Genomic DNA, 12,448 nt, shown 5'->3' with positions numbered 1-12,448 from the left:
CCTACCGTAGCATGGCTTGCCAAGCAGTGCCATGTCCACACCCAGGATCTGAACCGGCAAACCCTGGGCTGCCAAAGCAGAGCATGCGAATTTAACTGCTACGCCACCCGGCTGGCCCTCTATTTCATGTATTTTTGCTCTAATCTTTATTATTTTCTTCTTTCTGCTAATAACATTGGGTATAGTTTGATTTTCTTTTTCTAATTTCTGAAGGTGTAAAGTTAATTTTAGATCTTTCCTTTTTTCTTAATGCAGGTTTATCACTATAAATTTCCCTATTTGAACTGCTTTTGCTGCATACTATATGTTTTGGTATATTTTATTTTCATTTGTGCTTGTCTCAAGGTCATCTCTGATTTCCTCTTTGACCCGTTAGTTGTTTAGGATTGCATTGTTTAATTTCCACATATTTGTGAATTTTCCAGCTTTCCTCCCGTTAATGATTTCTAGTTTCATGTCATTGTGGTTGGAAAAGATACTTGGTATGATTTCAATGATTATTTTTAAAACATTCTCAGCATTATTCTAAGTACTGGGGTTACAATGACAAACAAGAGAGACAAAGTTCCTGACCTAACCAGGAAACCAGACGAAAAGTAAAATAATTTTAATTGGTGATAGTTGCCAGAAAGTCATGAGGTAGGAGACAATAGAGGATGGGACATGGGGTAGTCAGGAAAATTCCTGAGAATTTAACATAAAGATGAAGAAGAAGAAGAAGCTTGTCCTGCAGAGGTCAGAAGGAGGAAGAGGGAAAAAGAAAAACCATTCCAGAGACAGAAAACTCCAGGTGCCAAGGCCCAGGGTGAATAAAGGGACATTTCCTTCTGTTTTTGTTATTACCATGTTCTTTATAATTTGTTCATATTGCCATAGTGCTCTTTGTGATTATACTATAATAAAATTAAGTAAATGGCTACATGGTCTCATTAATATGTTCTAAGTAGTATATGTTTATAATAATTTTTCAACCATTTAAAAATACTTTTTGTATTATTTCTTAGTATCAATTGTACCTGACACTTGAAATCTTCAGTTCCATTTCTCTGTTTTTAACTTACAGATTTTGCAAAAAGCTTAAAAAAACTCATTTAATTGGCATATTTTTTGGCTTATGCAAGAAATTTTATTTTAGCTAAAGAATGTGCATTTTTAAAATTTCATCATTATTTTTGACATGAAAATATTTAAAAATGCAGGAGCTGCACAGTTATTTAGCTTTTTTCTCCTTTTGGGATTGTATATAGATATCATCATGTACCCTAAAAAAGATGAATATTATTTTTAAAATATTTTATACTTTCCATTCAAAGCAAGGTGAAATTATATTAAACCGTTGACTTCTTACATCTTGACCTTGCGTTGGCTCTTGAAAAGAAATAAAAATAGAGGTATTCATTGCTATGAATAAACTTCTTACCTGAAGTTGAGGGAAAATAAAAGCCCTGACAAACCTGACAGAGAGTCAAAGGTCCTCATCTTTGGAGCAAAAATGAGTTCACACATCCAAGGGCAAAATGCTACAAATCTCAGAGGCAGAGAGTGCTACCGAGAGCCTTGCTGGCCCTACTGGGGTTAACCCATTCACTTCATCAGGGGTTCTCCGTCTATCTCCTTCATCTAGCATTTTAGGGCTGTGGATGCTTTCATTAATCTTAAGCTGTTAAATTTGGCACCTTCAAATGGGATCTATGTGAAAGTATTCCCTGTGGGGAAGCATTTTATTGAGCAGTGTTTGAACATTAAAGCTTGAAAGAGAAAAATAGTTGTATCCTTAATTCATTTGTATTCAATCTCCTCTTTGTTTTTCTTTCTTGCCCAAATTAAACAAAACACATATGCGTGAGAAAAATACATTAAAATGTGTTTTCCTTCTTTTTCAATGATTTGATGGCAGGCAGAATTGTCTCCTTTAGTTTTAAAAAAATATTTGTTAAATCACTCATTCTTCCATCATTTAGTTCACCTCCCGGAAGTCTTCTCAGCTCTTCCAGCTGGAAGTAATATTTCTCTTTTTCATATTTCTATGATATATATTGTCTATAGAATGATTTCATAAATATAATTTTTTATATTATATCTTCCTGCCCTGAAAGGAAGACTCTTCTGTTTTATTATAATCTGGAGATTAGAGTGCACTGCGCTTATATTGACGTCTCTACAGAACCTACGAGAGCACCTTGCGTCATGTACTGGACACTCCATGACTATTTCTTGAACAGTTTTTTTTCTCCTTCTGCAACTAACAGCATAGTTTTTTTTGTTGTTTTTAAAAATATTAGTGAATTAAATTCATTATGAATTTTAGATTTTCTTAAACCATTCTTAGGAGTTCCTTGGCAATTTCCTGTAATAATTCTTCGTTGTGTATATTTTCTCCTTTTAAAAATTAATCCTTATTTCTTAGTAGTTCTTTATCAATCTGCTAATCAGATAACTACCTTATCAGAATCACTTAATATTTTAGTGGCAGAATTTTATTTTTTTAAAAATGTCCAATCTATTATTACTTATCTTCCTTTACAGAGACATAGACCATGGAATCATTTCTATCTCTATTGATTAAATCAACAAAGGTTTATAGAATACCTACAGGGGCCTGCCATATATGCTGATTGCATAATTGTGAATGAGATGCTCACAGTATCTGTGGAGGAGGTACAGCAGATGCGTTGAGCTGATATGTACCACAATGATGGTAGGTGCAAGGTATTGTGGACGCACTTGGAGGGGGCACAAAACAGTTTTAGGGGTTTAAATCATGAGTAGGAATTGGCTCGGGGAAGATAGGGAAAGAAGGAGCTCTGCATTTAGAAAGAATGTGCTCTGTTTTTGTTTGTTTATTTTGATGTCTTGCTCTGATCTGGTTGTTGGTTTTGACCTTGGTTATTAGGAGTGTTTTCGGATCACTTGATCACATTTTCTGAATGCAGCTTCCCATCATTTCTTCTTCATTAACCATTTCTTCCTCTGGGTCAAAATTAAACAGAGAAAATCACTTCCCTTTGTGGTTTTCTCAGTCTCTCAAGAATGATTTTTTTTCTCGAAAGCATGTTAGAAATATAATGCCAAATTTCTCAGTTTCTAGATCAGCCAATGGATCAGCTTAAAAGCAATGGAGCAAGAGACAAAGGTTTAAATAGATTATTTAACATTATAAATGTAATCCTGATGGGAACTACAAATTATAACTAACACATATTTTGAGCTAGGTGGGAAAAAGACAAGGTTTAGGAGGAAACTTGTAAATTATTCTCTTTTAAAAGAAGAAGTTTAGTAGAGAAAATGGAAAAGAGAAACTGAAAAGTGGTTATATTTATTTACTTTAGACTTTTCTGTATGGTTTGACTTTTTTCTCCTACGTGAAGATATTGCTTTAGAAAATAGATGCTAAATGCATAGAACAAAAGGGAAAATATCAAAATACTACTGGGTGAGCATTCAGGAATGACTCCCTTTCCCCCTTCGGTATTATTTTTTTCCCCAAATTTTCTATATACATTGCTTTTATAATCTAAAAATCTGTAAAATAAATTTCATCTTTAAAAAAAGGGTAACACCTGGTATAACACAATGTGTTTCAAATAGACATGGAAGTTACCGCAAAAAACCTAGATATACTCTTTACAAAACCAAATTGCTCTTTATGTTGAGAGCAACTGTTGATAATGGTTTTCACTCTTTTAAGTTCTGACCCAAGTTCTGCGCGCCACAGATAATATGACAATTTCAAAAAATTAAGCTGCAGAGACAAATGCCCTGTTACTACATAAAAAATCACTTGATAGAAGTAAATGAGTCACCCAACCGTGCTGCACAAATTTATAGCGATTATCTGCAGAGAAATAGAGTTAGCACTGACATTAAATGTACCGTTCGATTCCTTTATTATAAATTCTGTGTTCTGCTCAAATTCTTTAACCACTGCCATATGGTTTTCATTATGTTTATTGTCATTTGTTATGCCCAATAAGTTAAAAACGTTATTGTATATCAATTTACTGATGTGAGTGCCTGAAAACCTTTGTGCTCTCAACACCATCATTGATCAGATATCACTTGTTTTTTACTCTCAGATCTCAGAACATATTAAACTGATTCTGGATGTATCTGGTACATGCGAAAGGGCCTGACCCCAATTTTTTTCTTAAAGGCCTTTTAGCCTCAGTTTTAAGAGCAGTTTTGTTTCTTACGATATTGTGGTGCTCTTGACTAGGAATCCTCCTTTGTCATTTATTTGGCTGGAAAGCAGGACTAAAACAGCATTTCAGATAATCTGTAGAGATTTTGTGGCTGCTGTTCTTGATTTAATCAATGTCAATAAAAGTGATTTAGAAACATCTTATTTGGAAAATGAGTTGTTGTACAGGTGGTCATAAATTAAAGTGAGTTTTAAAAATATGCCAGTAAAAAAGAACGAATGCTTGCGTCCCATCCTAGAGTCTGTGACATGTGGTTTTAAGATGCCTCTATATTGTGGGATAAGCATTGTCTGAAGAGTGACAAAATGCAGATAAATTTGCAAGATGATCTTATGATTTTTTCCTATTTTTAATTTGTTTTGCGATATCAATTCAATTATCTAATACATAATTGAAAATAAAATGTGCTATTCTAAGCTCCAAAAATCTAAAATAATATATAAATATTTTAAAATTTAACCATCATGAGGTGTAAAACATAAAGAAAGTTAACAATATAACTAAATTACTATTAAATACTTTCTAAACATGAATTTGGTGAATTTGAGTGTTAGTAGTTTTCTAAGCATTATTTCTTATGAGGAAGTGATATTTTATCATACATATCCATGAAACAGACAGAAATAATAAACTTTTATACAAACAAATATTTATTTTTCATACTATATGAAAATTAGGACTATTGAAAAGCATTCTGTCAATCTAAACTCTGAAGTCAGGCAAACTTGATTTTGAAACCAAGTTTTACATAAATTTACTACCTATTGAGGGACGTTACTTCCCTCATCTGAAGTGAGGGTTAAATGAGATTATGGATGTATTCGAAAAGATCCTGGCACATAGTAATAAAAGAAAAAAGCTGTCAATTATCTCATAAATTGATTTACACTAATGAGTATCTAAGTATCTTAACTCATCTACTTTCCTGAATTAGCTGATTGACAGATAAAAATAATATGATATACCAAGAAAATAGTTAAAGTTTCCTTATTTGTAAATGATAAACCAGGAATTGCCACCTGCTGTTTTGAAGTTACTGAATTTGATTCCTTTTAGCTATTTTTTCCTGTGGATTTCAGTTGCCTTTAGGGCAGTGCTTCTAAGACTTTAATGTGCATGTGAATCCTGAGGAGATATTGTGAAAATCCAGATTCTAGGTGAGTAGGTCTGGGGTAGGGACTGAGATTCTGAATTTCTAAAAGCTTACTGTTGATGCCCAAACTGTTGGACCATGGTGTGCATGTGTGTGTGCGCACACGTGTGTGTGTGTTGAGGGGCAGTTGGAGTAGCAAAGTGACAGGTCATAGATGCTACATAATACATCCTCCTGCTTTTTCCTATCATATGCTGCCATAGCATCCTGAATGTACATTCTCAAAATTATTTGTTTGTTGGTATTACAATCTTTTTAATCTTGTACTTCCTTTAATATGTCGTAAGCTCCATGAAAGTATGTCTTCTTTATTCACCACGCTGTCCCCAGCACAGCACAGTGCCTGGAACTTGGCAACAAATGCTTGTTTGCTTAACGTTGGTGAACTACATGCTAAAGGTGAAGTCCATGGCTTAAAAAATAATAGGAGGCCACAGACTAAAAGCTTCTGCATAGCAGCTAGGTTACAAAATAGTTTTGCAAAATGGACTACTTCTCTACACTCATGGGCTTGATTTAATCTCCTGCCCCAGAAATGTTTGTATCTGTGTGTACGTCTAGTGGCCATGGTCAGAGCTGCTATTTGAAAAATACGTTTTATCATTCTGGTAATTATATACAATATAACTAAATTTAATACCTTGTAAATTTACTTTGATCTTGTTTCAAGAAGCAGCATTCGAAAGGAGTAACTGAAAACAGTGTCAAATGAGGGCTAGGTCACTAAGTTTCTCTAGCACCAAGATGCTGCCACCTAGTAGAGTTTTGAGAAGGTATAATACTGTATTGTGTACTGGAAATTTGCTAAGACAGTATATCCTAAGCATTCTCACCACACCAAAAAAAAAAAAAAAGATAACTATGTAAAGTGATGGATATGTGAATTAACTTGGTTGTGGTAATCATTTAACAATGCATACACATATCAAACCATCCCGTTATACACTTTAAATATATACAATTTTTACTTGTCAATTATACCTCAATAAAGATAAAAAAAAGAAGTAGGAATGGCTGCAGGAGAAGATGGCGGGATGCCGTTGATTCAGACATCGTTAGGCACTATGTGACTATGTGATGTTAAAGAATACAGGTGAACACTTTTCACTCTCCTGGCTCTGTTGTTCAACCTGTAAATTTTTCATAGGACTAAGTTCAGTACACTTACAGTGACATTAAATTTTAAGTCACCACTGTGGTCATTTATCATCCTTGTAGGGTCAAGTGAAGGCAGCGTTTCGTTACATGGACCATTTTACTTCAACATCATCATCTTTTTACAGGAACTCATTAATGCATTCATCTTTGTTTCTTTGTGGTCCTCACCATGGTATCCCATCAGAATGAGGCTTCTCCTCCTTTAACTACATCTTCAGTTTTTAATAAAAATATTGTAATGAAGAGTCAGAAATATAAACGCATGCTCATGCATTAATTAACAGTCATAGAGAAGGAGAATCACAATGTCTTAACTTCAGAGAGTGAATGGAATCATAAGAATCAGAGGCCAGGATCAATTTGACGTTTTTCACCTCATACCCATACAGTCTTCTGCGGGTACACGAACCTGATTCAGAACATAGAATAGTGCCTTTGTTAAAAATTCATTGTTCTTTTATGGCTGAAGAATAATGTGGGGCAAAAAAGATAAATAGATTGAAATAACACTTATCAAGAAGTATAATTTCACAAGGGTTCCAGTACAAAATTTTCATGTTTGTTTTCACCGAAACTGGGAAAAGTGATATATGATTATTGCAGTCTATTGTGCTCTCTGCCCTTGTTATATGAAACCCCTCAGTCACAGCTCTAAAATCCTATATGCTTACCATAAATCTCTCTCAAGCTTTGGCTATGCATTTAAAGACATTAATAGACTTTATTTTTTAGAGCAGTTTTAGATTTTCAGAAGAATTGGGCTGGAAGTGCAGAGAGTTCCCAGGCATTTTTTCTTCTCTCCCCCAGCCTCCAATTTCTCTTATTATTAATATCTTGCATTAGTTACAATTTTTGTACAACAATTGGTAAGTCAATTCGTTACAACTGTTGAACCAGTATTGACACATTATTGGTAATGTAAAGGACTAAAATTTTTTTCAAGAAGGTTATTCTTGTTTTTAATTTAACAGCTTTATTGATGGATAACTGATACACAAAGCACTGCCTATATTTCAAGTGTACAAGTTAACAGGCTTGACATGTGTACACACCAGTGAAACCTTAATCACAATCAAGATAATGATCACCCCAAAAGTCCCCAGTGCTCTCTCTAATCCCTCCTACCTACCCGTCCTACCTCCATCCCCATGCACCCACTGATCTGATTTGTCATAATAGATTAGTTTGCATTTTCTGGAATTTTATATAAATGGAATCATAGAGTAAGTATTCTATTTGTCTGGCTTCTTTCACTCAGCAAAATTATTTTGAGATTCATCCATGTTGTTGTGTGCATCAGTAGTTCATTCCTTCCTAAATGGAGTAGAAGTCCATTTAATGAAGAGAAAGCTTACATTTTGAAGTGGATACTATCCAGGCATTCATTTCTTGGCAGGATGTATGGAAAAATAAAATTATGAACTATTTCTATGAAATTTATGAAAATTATGAGCTATGAAATTATGTGTTGTTATGGAGGGTATAGAAGTTGGTGGTGAATATAAAATTTTGCCCTTCAGGTACTTCACAAGCTAACTTTTAATTGTCATTTTATATATAGATATTCAAGTGTGCATTCATTTTAGTTGAAAATAGCGTATGCAATATTCATATGAGCTAACATTAGCCTATCAGGTCTAGTTAACTCTCATGTCCTTAGCAGGTCCTACAGGAAACAGTGAATTAGTGGGGCCTGAGATTGGAAACAGAAACGCTGATTTATGTCTCCTGGAGTCTTCTTCTTGTGCAGTCCTTCATAAAAGCTTAATTTGTTTATTATGCCTGGAGAGATGTGCATAGAAAGACAGAAATTTCAAATTGTTTTAATCTATTATATCAGAATGTTGTTTTGAAACACTTCTGTTTTTGCTGTTTTCCCTGTCCCTGGCCACTTTTGCAGCATCAGTTCACACTCCAGAAACTGAATATGTGTGACTCTGGTGAGCTCCAGGCAAACACACATGTCCACAGTCAACACTTCTTGCCTTCTGCCACTTTGGATTAATCTTTGAGCTAAGGAGTCTGGAACAGGGAGGAAAACGTATACAGAATCATAGTGGTATTGTTTTCAGTAAAATCTCAAATATTACAAATATTAACATGGAATTAATAGTGACAGGAAAGTATAAAGGAACAAAATATGAAATTTAAGTATATATTTCTTAAAATCCACATCATGACCGTTATGAAATATAATAGAGTGGTTTATAAATTTGCATGTAAATAGAAATATCCTTTAATTTTTATGTCAAAATTTTCAATTTATCTTTTGTTTATTTGACAATTACATTAGGAAGCAAATATATGTAGATACACACAAGTATGTACAAATATGTATACTGTTACATATTAATATATTAATACAATTTTTAAGTTTATTTGAAATTTCTAGGCAGGAACTGAAAAACTCTTTTGACTTTGGGAAGTTTGCTTTATGTTGTTATTATTTTTGTTGATCTGCTTCTTATCTCAGGTGTCTGAACAGAATGCCAGATTTAGGAAATTGATTGCATTTCAAATATTAAAGATGAAGAAACCCAGAAACTCAGAGGTTTTTACTATTCCTTTTATTGCTTTTAGATAGACAGGGAGTATGGAAGGTTAGATATCCTTAGTTAATCTTAGGGAATTAAATCTATCTGAGTAAAACCAATTGGAAAGGATTTTTTATCTCAGGCTATGGGCCTTTGTTCTGCAATAACTGCAGCCATTTAAAGTAAATTGTCCATTAAAGTACCACTCTGGCTTTTGACAAATTGCATCAAACTGTTTTCTTCCTCTGGGGAAACACAAACCTGAGAACGGTGGTTTTATTTTTTCTGCTTGACATATGGGTTGCCTGAACCAGCGGGCTCAAATGCTTTTAGGTGCTCTATAAGACAACCCAAAGAGGTTATATATGGTCCAGTAGAGCCCCAGTGAAGACATTGAGTACTAGGAGCTTATCTTGTGTGATGACAAATAATTGGTCATGCTCTTCTATCGTTTATCATTTGGAAGAAAGTTTTCACTTTTTAATCATGTAATATACGAACAATGTAACAGAACTGACAAAGGCTATAAGTCCTATTTTTGGCTAAAAAGCCATCAAACCATATGGAAATAATTCAGGGGACTGGCAAGGTGCCAATTCGAAGCACTCCTGTCGTTAGCAGCTACTACTTTTCAGTTGAAGAAAGTTCAAGTTGCTAATTATAACAGTAAAAAATCAATTTTGATGTCAATATTCTTTCAACAATTAAAACAGTAGTGGTCAAAGATTCAAAGATAACTATACAACTGTGGATTTGATGTTAATGGAATGAAATATTTTATTGTTTTTTAAACAGCTTATTTTAGCTATGTGAAAACAATATCTGAATTACTATTAGTAGTAGTAAAAATAGTTGTAATATTCTACTTTCACATATATAATAAGAAAAGAAAAATAAACACTGCCTGTGTTTCTAAAACAAAGCTATTCACTTTAGCTTTGATTATTGATATGTTGTGGTCATGTAATTTATTGGTAAAAAATACTTGATTGTGAACTAAAAATTCTAACTCACCAACATGAAAAGATGGGCTTTATGTTAAAAAAACTGAAAGTTGCTTAAATGCTTTGATTTTAGGGACCATTTTCTGATCTATGACATTTTGCAGAGAGTATAAAATTCATTGTGTCTTACTGGATCAATAGTCTGGAAAGTTGTGAGTAGTGTGTCAATCTCCTTGACTCTCACAACTTTGACACTTTCGAAGATAATTGGTCTCTTAATTTGTAGATTATCCCTGACTTTGGGTTTGTCTGATGTTTCCTATTGATTAGATTCTAGTTGTGCACATTTAGAAGGAATATCACAGAAATGAGTTGATTCTTATCAGGAGGCAGATGATTTTGATTTGTCTGATTATTCATAAAGTTAATTTTGATTATGTATTTAAAGTCATGTCTGCCAGACTTCTCCACTGTAAAATTACTCACTTTACTCTTGTCATGAGTAAGAAGTTTGTGGAGAGGTACTTTGAGACTGTGTAAACATTCCATTCTTTTTTTTTCTTTAAGATTGGCACCTCAGCTAACATCTGTTGCCAATCTTCTTTTTAATTTCTTTTTCCTTCTTCTTCTCCCCAAAGCCCCCCAGTACTTAGCTGTATATTCTAATTGTAGGTCCTTCTAGTTGTGGCATGAGGGACGCTGCCTCAGCATGTCTTGATGAGCGGTGCCATGTCCGTGCTCAAGATCCCAACCGGCAAAACCCTGGGCTGCCAAAGCAGAGCATGTGACCTTCACCACTCAGCCACAGGACTGACCCCCCAACATTCCATTCTTTGCAAAGCTTTAGAATTATTCATTTGTTTGTTTAGATTAGTAAATTTACTTATTTTGATGCCCAAATTATCCCTCATTTAGCCAAAGGGAAACTCTTCAGGCTGGCTTCTGTTTCCTTTTGACATGTCCGAATTTTATTTCCTTCTGGTACAATAAGATTTTCCAGGCCCATTTTCTGCTTTCCTTGAACCAGTCAGCTATTTCTCCAAAGATCAATTTATTTTGGTGAAGAATGCTGTTTAGAAACCAAACTATGATAGCACTTATCAATAAGGTGCACTTATTTCTGTTGGGGTGCCACTGTTCCCAGACCTGCTAAGGAGACAGAGCTGAAGAATATTTGTATGTACATACATGCAAACCTGCATACATTTACATTTATATTAATTCCGTATTTATTTAACGCACACTGGTATCTATATTTCTTTCTCTGTCTCTTTGTCTGTCTTTGTCTCTCTTTCTCTGTATATATTAAAATACTTGAGTTAACATCAATACCTTCAATTCTGTTGCAACACTGAGGATTCATCCTTGTTTTTTCCCTTTCCATATGCTCTTCTCTAAGTGTGAGAAACGTGACTCCCACTAGCTTTGATGTGTGTACTTATTTGGTCAATCGCTCTATATGTAACCAGTCTCCTATTGCCACCACTGCTCCCACCTCTGCATAGATGCCTCCCTCATCCTGCTCAGGCTCAAATATGGGGTGCCACGTCTCTCCTCTGCAAGGATGCTCCATTAACTACTCATGCTCCAACAGCTCAGGTGGGGCCGCCTTCTCTCCTCCACAGGGACATTCTCTCACGCAAGTTGGTGTCTGGCGTTCTGCAGTATGCCCTGGTGACTTCCCCTCACCCTCATGAGAGTCTGTTTCCTCTTTTCCTCTGATATACCACACATAACTTCCTGGATTTCCTCTATCTTTGTTTCCTTTGCAATTTTCTCTTTTCTCACCTGCTCTCTAAATGTTCAAGTTCCCCAGAGCTTATTTCTTGCTGTCTCCGTGATGTCAATCAGTCATTAGATTTCAAGTGTCTTCTCCATGTCAGTAACTCCCAAATCAGTAACTGCTGAGTTCAAAGCTGATACACATAACTACCTACTTGGATCTGCTCTTGGATCTCATGCATTTAAATATCAGATGGGCAAATGAGAACTCTTGATTCTTCTTGTCCCACTCTTCTTCTCCCAATAAATGACACCACTATTGTTGTGCAAGCCAGAATATAGGAATAGTCCTTGATTTATCTGTTTTCCTTCTCCACAAACATGCAATATATTAGAAAATCCAGCTGGTATTTTCTTCAAAATGTTTCCCATATCTGTTGATTTCTGTTAACCTCCATGGCTGCCACCTTAGTCCAAACCATACTCATATCTCATGTAGACTATTTTAATAGCCTCCTATTTTTTCCTACTTCTGTTCTTCCTTTTATAATCTATAACCTACTCTTCTGTAATCTATAATATATTCCTCTAAAGAAGGTAAAATCGTCTTTTTTTTTATAAAGATTTTATTTTTTTCCTTTTTCTCCCCAAAGCCCCCCAGTACATAGTTGTATATTCTTCGTTGTGGATCCTTCTAGTTGTGGCATGTGGGATGCCGCCTCAGCGTGGTTTGAT

Source organism: Equus quagga, chromosome 4, assembly GCF_021613505.1.
Source record: "Equus quagga isolate Etosha38 chromosome 4, UCLA_HA_Equagga_1.0, whole genome shotgun sequence".
In the NCBI taxonomy this organism is placed as follows: Eukaryota; Metazoa; Chordata; class Mammalia; order Perissodactyla; family Equidae; genus Equus; species Equus quagga.
This window is presented reverse-complemented; position numbering follows the sequence as displayed.